The sequence below is a fragment of the Myxocyprinus asiaticus genome, chromosome 14 (genome assembly GCF_019703515.2).
Source record: "Myxocyprinus asiaticus isolate MX2 ecotype Aquarium Trade chromosome 14, UBuf_Myxa_2, whole genome shotgun sequence".
Taxonomy (NCBI): Eukaryota; Metazoa; Chordata; class Actinopteri; order Cypriniformes; family Catostomidae; genus Myxocyprinus; species Myxocyprinus asiaticus.
Genome location: NC_059357.1, coordinates 15,360,910 through 15,369,722, shown reverse-complemented (window position 1 = coordinate 15,369,722; position 8,813 = coordinate 15,360,910).

The following is an 8,813-nucleotide window of genomic DNA, read 5'->3' as shown; positions in this document are numbered from 1 at the left end:
TGTAAAAATTAGCATTTAAACAACTTTACAGATCATGTAATACTCGAGTTTTAACAAAGAACTAATGTAAATGCTTTTATAAAATTATAAGCTTCACATTTCTGCCTTTAAACCCTCCAAACATTGGCCCCATTCACTTCCATTGTAAGTACCTCACTGTATATATATATATATATATATATATATATATATATATATATATATATATATATATATATATAATCAACATTATGCCACAAATGCTGTCGATTGAGCTCCCGGAATATTCCTTTAATAGGGAATGAGTGGTCATCACGTCCACCCAGTTGTGATCGTTACTACCCTGAGTAAGAATGAATGTGGGGATTGAAAGCACACCAACATTAAGCAAACAAACACTACGCCAAATACACTTTCAAAGTGAGAAAGCTAATCAGACAAAAAAAAACAAAAAAAACAAAAACAAACAAACAAAAAAAAAAAAAAAAAAAAAGAGATGACGTTTATTAGTGCTTTAATAGTTCTTCTCGAGAAGAAGGATTTGTGCTAGAAAGCAGAGAACCCATGGGTGCTCTTTGATTTAACGGATGTCATTTAATCCCGAGTAAGGAAGAAAACACCTCCGAGAAGTGCGCGAGCGGTGAGGCGTAAAGACAAATCGCACCGGCAATAAGAACATCGAAAACCGGAAAAAAAAAAAAAAAAAAAATAAGACTACTGGAATCAAACCAATAATATATATATATATATATATATATATATATATATATATATATATATATATATATATGTTTTTGTCTATTGTTTGGGTTTTTTTTTTTTTTTTTTTAACTTTTTTTTTTCTTTACTTTTGCCTAAAAAGTCTAGAGAAGAAATGCTAGTTGAAAGCAAGACCATCCAACTATGTCCCTCAAATGATATTGCTCTAAAATGAACTGAAAAATATGACACATTTTATGGCCCAATCATCATGACAGGGCTACAACTACTGCTTGTCTGGAGCAATGAGATTGTGTATTCTACTTTCATCTGTTTTTCAGATGCAGGAGAAAGAGTATGTTTTGACAGCAAAGTAAGCATGATTAACCACAACTAACTTAGTAGCAATGTAGCATATTATCGAAATAAGTTCCCATATTGTGATTAGAGCCACTATTTGAGTGATAACACAATATAATTGGTGTGTCCGTCTGACAGACAACTTCACTATGTCAAACACGCATCCAAACGTATCCTCCCTTTCGCTTGAGACGAACACCTGCGCGTTTATATATAAACCGAGAGTCCCAATGAAAGTATATTAAACGAACGGTGTGCTTACCGGTACCGCTGCGTTTGCGAGTCGCTCCGTGGTCCTCTGAGCCCAACATTACTACCGTACTTCTCGCTCTCCGGTGTGCCCGAGCTGAACTGAACTGATACTGAGCACCTCGCGCAGATAAATGGTTACTCGTGCGTCAGCGCGCACTGCCAACCCAAAGGCTCTCCAAGAGCGCTCGTATCATTCACACAAACGGCGCGCGCGAACTCTCTTCAGTGAAGAACTTTCCAGACATTTCTTCTTTATGCTACACTCTTTGTACACATATATTTTAAATTAACAGACGAAACAGTTCTCAATTACCCGTTTTGGCTTCATGTCTCGTCCCACAGTTCGTACCTGAAAGACTGTGTGAAGTTAAATCACTCAAAACGATACGGCAGGACTATAAATTATCGACACATCAAATGTTACAGAGCCTCGGACAGATACCTCCTCCCGAACATTGTGATCTGTTCTCGCACGCTGGCCGGTTGCGGTCATAAATTAAACTGTGTATTAAATGTGAGCCCTTTCAACGGTATCGTTTCGGAGCTCCAACCGCAAAATAAGCCCGAAATGTGCGGTGGTTACAAAAACTAGCCCCAAACATTCCTAAACTACTTCCCCTTGGCCGACTGTTATAATGAGCTGTATATGCGCCACTAGGTTTGTCCATGTTTAATGACCGGAGTTACAAGAGTTTCAAAATGAGCTGCTAAAAATGAGTTACCATCATGACTGCTATCATCATGGTGTCACCGTTGTCATTAATCAGAATCTGATCGTTTTGTTCTGGTCTACTAACCATGCATAATTTGTAATCTTAACATAATGTGTGTGCCTATTTAAGATACTCTTTAAGCAATGCATTCTGAAATAGTTACTGATTGGCTAATTAACTGATCTTACTCATGTGGTTTTAAAGAACTTTCTTAGATGACCACAAAGAAAAGATTTATCAAAGTGTTATAAACATTACTGCTCCGTGTTAAAATATAGATTAAACAACACTGACGTCTTAAACTCATGCTTAAATATTGTCCTTCTCAAGCCTGTAGCAGCTTTGAAATTGCAAAGTGCATATGGCATATTTTAAGTCAATTTGAATTTGAGAACGTTTTTACAAGCAATTTAATTTCTTTCAAGTCAGTTTCATTCAGCCAACATAATTTAGTTGGATTAGTTCAAATCAATGTACTATAGTAGTTTTAACTCAACTTTATTAGGTTTGTCAAACTAAATTTACTAATGTTTAATTTAGTTAATTTTATTATGTTGGTCCAACTTAACTTATTTTATGAATCATCAGTATATGCCAGGGTAGGCTTGCACCAGCTGTGTGTAAGGTCTCATGTAAGTTGGGATGTAAAGTTCACACTAAGGGCTTAGTAACTACTAGTTAGTTTGTAACTAAGTCTGCTTAATTTGGTTGCACCACCTGTTCTTAAGGCAAGACTTAACTAGTAGGTTGTAAGCTCTCTGTAAAGTGATGCGTAGTCGCATAATATGACGTATACCTGTATTTATCCAATAAGCAGCCTTCAAATTTGTACACAGAAGTGTTAAAAAGCCGCAAACTTCAATTTGATCTTGTTACTGTTGATGTTCAAACCTTGTTTACTCACGTAACTGTCAGCTGTAATAAATTATATCCCCATTAAAATAGGATACGTAATAAAAGTAGATTTAATAAATAGTATATTTGCCCTGTGTAAATAACAATATATAGGCTAGGAACTGTATCTAAATTAAGGGGTGATAAATAAATACTAATACAACAGACTGGGAAAATAGACATTTATTCATTTTAATATCCTATATATATTTTGAATGTGTTGAAACTTGACACCAGGCGATGCATCCTGAAAACTGCACCTTTTGAACGGTTTCATGCTGAAGAGCCGCTTAAAAGTACGTTTTGTTTCTCTCACTCTCGTAAATGTAAATGAGTGTAAATAGTGTAAAATGTCAAAAAGACTTAAGCCTGTCAAGCAAAATATGAGCTCACTGATGTCATAAAATATCAGTCTGCTTTTTTATTCCAACAATTACTCCTGGTCAGAGGCATCAGTAAATATTTAGTTTATTTGTAGGGTTACATCCTACCTAAGTTTAATGGTGCAACGCTCAAATATTTAGTAGTGTGTAAATTGTGACTTAGTGCCCATTTACGCCACAACTAGGCTAAGCTGTAACTTACGTATAGCTGGTGCATCCAAAACTCCAGCCTAACAGATATTCTTTTTAAATAACAGAACACCAAACATTAAAGGGTCATGTCATGAAGAATCAAATTTTTTTTTTGATATTTTGACAAATTAGGTCATTCTACTATAAAAACATACTGTGAATTTCAGAACTTAAAATTGATCCCCAGTTCAATAAACCATTTATTACCATTAATTCATGACTGCCTCTACAGTGAAAAAGTCATCAACGCATACTTTACATCAACACAACCTTGGCCCCGCTCACTAGTGCGTAAACAGCGAGAGTAGGACAGACAGGCCTAGTGTGGCCTGACTATTCCTCAACACCAAAAGGGAACCATTTGGACTATTTTGAATTATTTTTGTATTAAACATGCACTAGACAGACGTCTTTGACTGTTGTCATGTATCTCACACTGTGTGGCAAGGAGGAGGGCGGGGTCGGGCCGTGATGATGGACGCCCGGCCCCTAATTAGGCTAATCAAGCCGACGAGAGGGAAAAAGGCTACCGGAGGCGGCAGTTCGAGAGTGAGAGAGCTACAAGCAGCTGCCCTGTATGTGTTTATATTTGTGTGTTTTTGTTTAATTAAATATTACTTTGATGCTTCGTCCGGTTCTCACCTCCTCCTTTCCTTTTTACCCTGTTACATTGGTGCTGAAACCCGGAAAGGAGGAGGGATGCGCTGTAGTAGAGTCCTCGCCACTACCCTCCGTCCTCCGTCCTCCGACGGGTGGCCACGGCTGCTCCTTTGGGGTGGATGGTAGTGTCGGGGACTCTACTACAGCGCATCCCTCCTTCCCAGGGAGATAACATTCACACACTTCACATAGCTCTTGGTCTCGCCACAGTCCACTTCTATTGAGGAAGGATATTTTCTATGCTTTTGAATATGGGTAGAAGCGGGTGTGCGATTTATTGCTTTCAGCACTTGGCTGATGGATGCTTTTGAAACACACTTAGAGCTTCACTAATCCTTTTGTGTAGGAGTAGTGACACTCTGAGCAACCAGTAACTGGTCAACTAAAATAAAACTGGAGTTCTGCCCTGTTGAGCAGGATGAAATAGAATACCACACCTCCAAAACCACACACACACACACAAACACACACACACACACAGGTTCTCCCTACTGACACACACTTGCTTCTAAACAACTAGTACCTTACTGTCAGCAAAATCAAAACAATCAGTGTTGGCTTTCAAACGTAATTCACAGTTTCCATTTGAATCACCTGGTTTCCATGGTTACAGTCAGTTAATTGCACATCATGCTTTCAAACAGTGGGGGCTTTCAAACAGTGGGGACTTTCAAATTTAGAGTTGTGTGGAGCTATTTGAGGGAATGTGAAAAGATTAAATTTAATGGATTAAAAGAAAAGTGTAAGAACAAGAAAAGGACAATAGCAGCTGAAGTCCTGTGGGGTGCACAAGGTGGGTATATTGGTCTGATATAAAATCATTCAGTTAAATGGTTGGATGAAGAAGGAAATAAGTTCTGTTCTTCACTTATGAATGTGTTCAGTAAGCCTTTCTGAAAACTGTTGCCACAAAATACATGGCCTGTTAAGGGGTTGTATGCATCCATGAAACCTCAGTATTTGTGTTTTATTACTTTTATCGTGTGTTTTTCTGTTCCATCGTAAATCTCCTGGTTAAATGCCATACTAAATGCAGACAGATACTACATGAAAATTTTGTTCTTCTATGAAGATAGGCTTATATGAAAAGATTGCATATGTTATATAGTTATTGCAGAAATGGTCCATCCACTGTTGGCTTTGTTTGCCTTTTAGAGAAATACAACAATTAATTTAACACACAAATGGGCAAAATTGTAATTGAGACTTTACAAAATATATGCATCCCCTTTGGCTTTCCTTTATCATTTCCTTCCAATTTTTCTGTTGTTTTTACACTTTCCTCCCATGTCATTTCTCAGCCTCCTTTTCCAAAAGGAGCAATCAAAGGGAGAGCAAACTGATGGTGTGTGTTTCTTTCACCTGCATACACTCCTTTTCAAAAGAGACGGGAACATGATTCATGTTCCTCATAATTAATAATTCCTTACATTTATATAGCACTTTCTAGGCACTCAAACCACTTTACATAATATAAGGGGAATCTCCTCAAGCACCATCAGTGTGCAGCATCCACCTGGATGATGCAACAGCAGCCATAATGCGCAAGTACACTCACCACCCACACCAGCTATTGGTGGAGAGGAGAGAGTAGAGTTACAGAGCCAATTAATGGCTGGGGATTATTAGGAGCCCATGATAGATAAGGACCAATGGGGGAATTTGGATGACCTCGGTTTAATGTCTCATCCAAAAGACAGTGCCTTTTTTTTACAATATAGTGTCCCCATCACTATACTGGGGTATTAGCACCCAACAAGACCACAGGGTGAGTACCCCCTGCTGGCCTCCCTAATACCTCTTCCAGCAGCAACCAAAGTTTTCCCCATGAGGTCTCCCATCCAGGTATTGGCCAGGCTCAACCCTGCTTAGCAATAGTGGGCAACCAGGCAAGAGCTACAGGGTGATATAGCTCATGCTCAAAGTCACTGACATAGAATACAACCATCTATGCATACAGAACGCAGGTCACTAACGGTTTGCTACAGCAGACCAGAATCCTTATAAACACTCGTGGGCTCACAGAACCTTTAAACCACTCAGGCCGAGAAGAACCTTCTACTTCTCATCTTTTTGATCTTCATCCACATTTTATGTTTATGTTGATAAAAACTACTCTGACCCTTTGGTATTGTGTACTGTCTCCCTGCCTGAATTCATCACTACGTCGACTTGCTTTTACCAGCTGCCTACACCCAAAAAGCCAAAGTGGCCTTGACTGATGACATTGATTTTGTAATGCACGTTAAAATGGGGAATGACAGCATTTATACAGGACGACTCAGAAATGAACTGAAGATACTGGTTCTCATAATCTGAAAAACTAGATCCTTTGAAATATTTGCATTCAGTGACCTCCATGCATTGGCAAAGGATAAACTAAAAGATGTGATACTGATCTAAACAGACTGAAGCAGAAATTTACTCTGTAAGGTATTATAACATCATTGAAACACAGGTTTATCTATACTGATATTTTCTAGAGTCAATTTTTGAGCAAACCCCCTTAGCTCCAGTCATGTTGAACCAACATTATGTTTGAAGTGTGTGTGTTTGTGTGGTGGAGTGACTCATTGTTGAGTGCTGATATTAAGTGTGGGAGTAGAATGAGAACAATTTAATTCCACTCGTGGACACACAAACACACAAACACACACACACACACACACACACACACACACACTCATATATTTAAATGCAATTATTAGCATACATTCACTTTCTATGTGTTTTATGACATGAATCCTCAGAATTAGTTGGAGAAATATTGAGAGATTTAGGTCTCAATTATGAATTAATGAATTATTTGTTAAAGCACAACCAAATGTATACTATAACAAATAGCTTTGCATATTCAGCACTACTCTGAGTGGCTTCATCATCAATTGTAAGAGGTTGGGAAAGAATATACCAGGAATTTAACACAATCCCACATTCATAGGTTATAACACATTTATTACATAGTAATGTTTGCCCACAGAAATGGGTTTTGATACTCATGTCCCTTTGGGTTGATTATAAGTGAAGTTTCTGAAAGATGTGATGGTGGAGAGGCTCTTAAAATGACACAGACCAGGGGAGGGAGGCTAAATGTCACCCAGAGATGATGTGCCTTTAGCAAGATACTCAAAATTATAAGAACCCTCGACTAGAGGTCTGGAGTGGCGCAACTGAGTGGCTTTACCTAATCCTCCCACACAAAAGCACATTTGAACTCTACAGCACACAAGAAAACTGACACTTATGAACACACAGATATTCATACTGTTTGCAAATATGTGGACACAAAAGGATATGTGGACATTATATGCATGCACAAACAGGGATGTCCATCAATTTCCATTATAGCTTCTTTGAATATTACGGTAGTGATAATGTTTTTGTTGTTACTGTCTGCACGTATAAACAGCTGAATTGTCATAGATGTATGCAACATAGTCTCAAATCGTAATGATTCGAATGAGATGGTGAATTCGGAAGATATCATACGACTTTGCTCAACAAAAAGGTATGATTTTATTGCCATAGAGACCAACCAATCAACAAACAGAATTTCAAATCGATACAATACAGTTATCAAATTTGGACTTCAATATAATTATCTAACTTTCTAACTGAAAAATCCTCTTCCAAACTCTGATAAAGACTCTCGTCGTGCAGTCAAGAAAACACACAAAGCATTCATTGGAAATTAGCTGGGACCTCATTTTGGCACTCTGAACTTGAGACTGATATGATCAGTGGGGAAGGGAGAACCACTTCCTCTTGCAATGCCCCAATCACTGTGGCCACTCACTACAGCCCGGTAATCATGGAATAATATCAGGGCTGGATCCTTTAAGCCTCTTGATTGCCAACACATTAGGAAGTGTGCCAGCCATTACCTAAACTCATTGTTGAACAATGAAACACACTGATTCACCTGCAATACTTTTAACCCATTATGCGTTAACACTGATTCTGCTGCAAAAGGTCTGATGTTAGTTTACGAATACTGTTTAGTACACACCTTGAAAGATCATTACTAATTATTATCCCAAAGCAAAGGTGCAGCATTAGAATCAACAGTAACATGCACCCAGAATCTAGTCATCCAAATATAACTGAATCCCATAATCCTATCTGTCTATCATGCTCTCATTCGTGCAGTTTTCATTTTCAATCTAAACGCCCCAGAAAAGCTGTAATCCTCCACCGCTATACTGATTGAAAAGCCACGGAGGCCTATTGATGTTAACAGTTTGTTGACATAAGCGATTGCTACCGGTAAAACATTTAACTCTGGTCATAAGAGATGCAGCAAGTCCTTTCATGCCACAACAAATAAATAAGCAAACAAACAAATAGATGAGAAAAGAGTGAAATTGGGATCATATTTTTTCAAAGGAATAATGTAGTTCACCAAAAAATGTTTTACTAAATTTAAATACTAAAGTAAATTTTTACTCACAGTCACATTGTTTCAAACATGTATGCTGTTAATTTCTCTCAGTGAACCACAAAATGATTTATTTTTTGCCATACAACAACAGCTCATAGTGACCACCGCTGTCAATCCACCCAAAGTTAAATATTAAAGGTGCGATTTTTTTCATGAAAAGGTATGCAACATTTTTTTACTACTCCCTGAATATTGAAATTAATGAAGATATTAATTAAATAAGTGTTGTGAGATATCTGA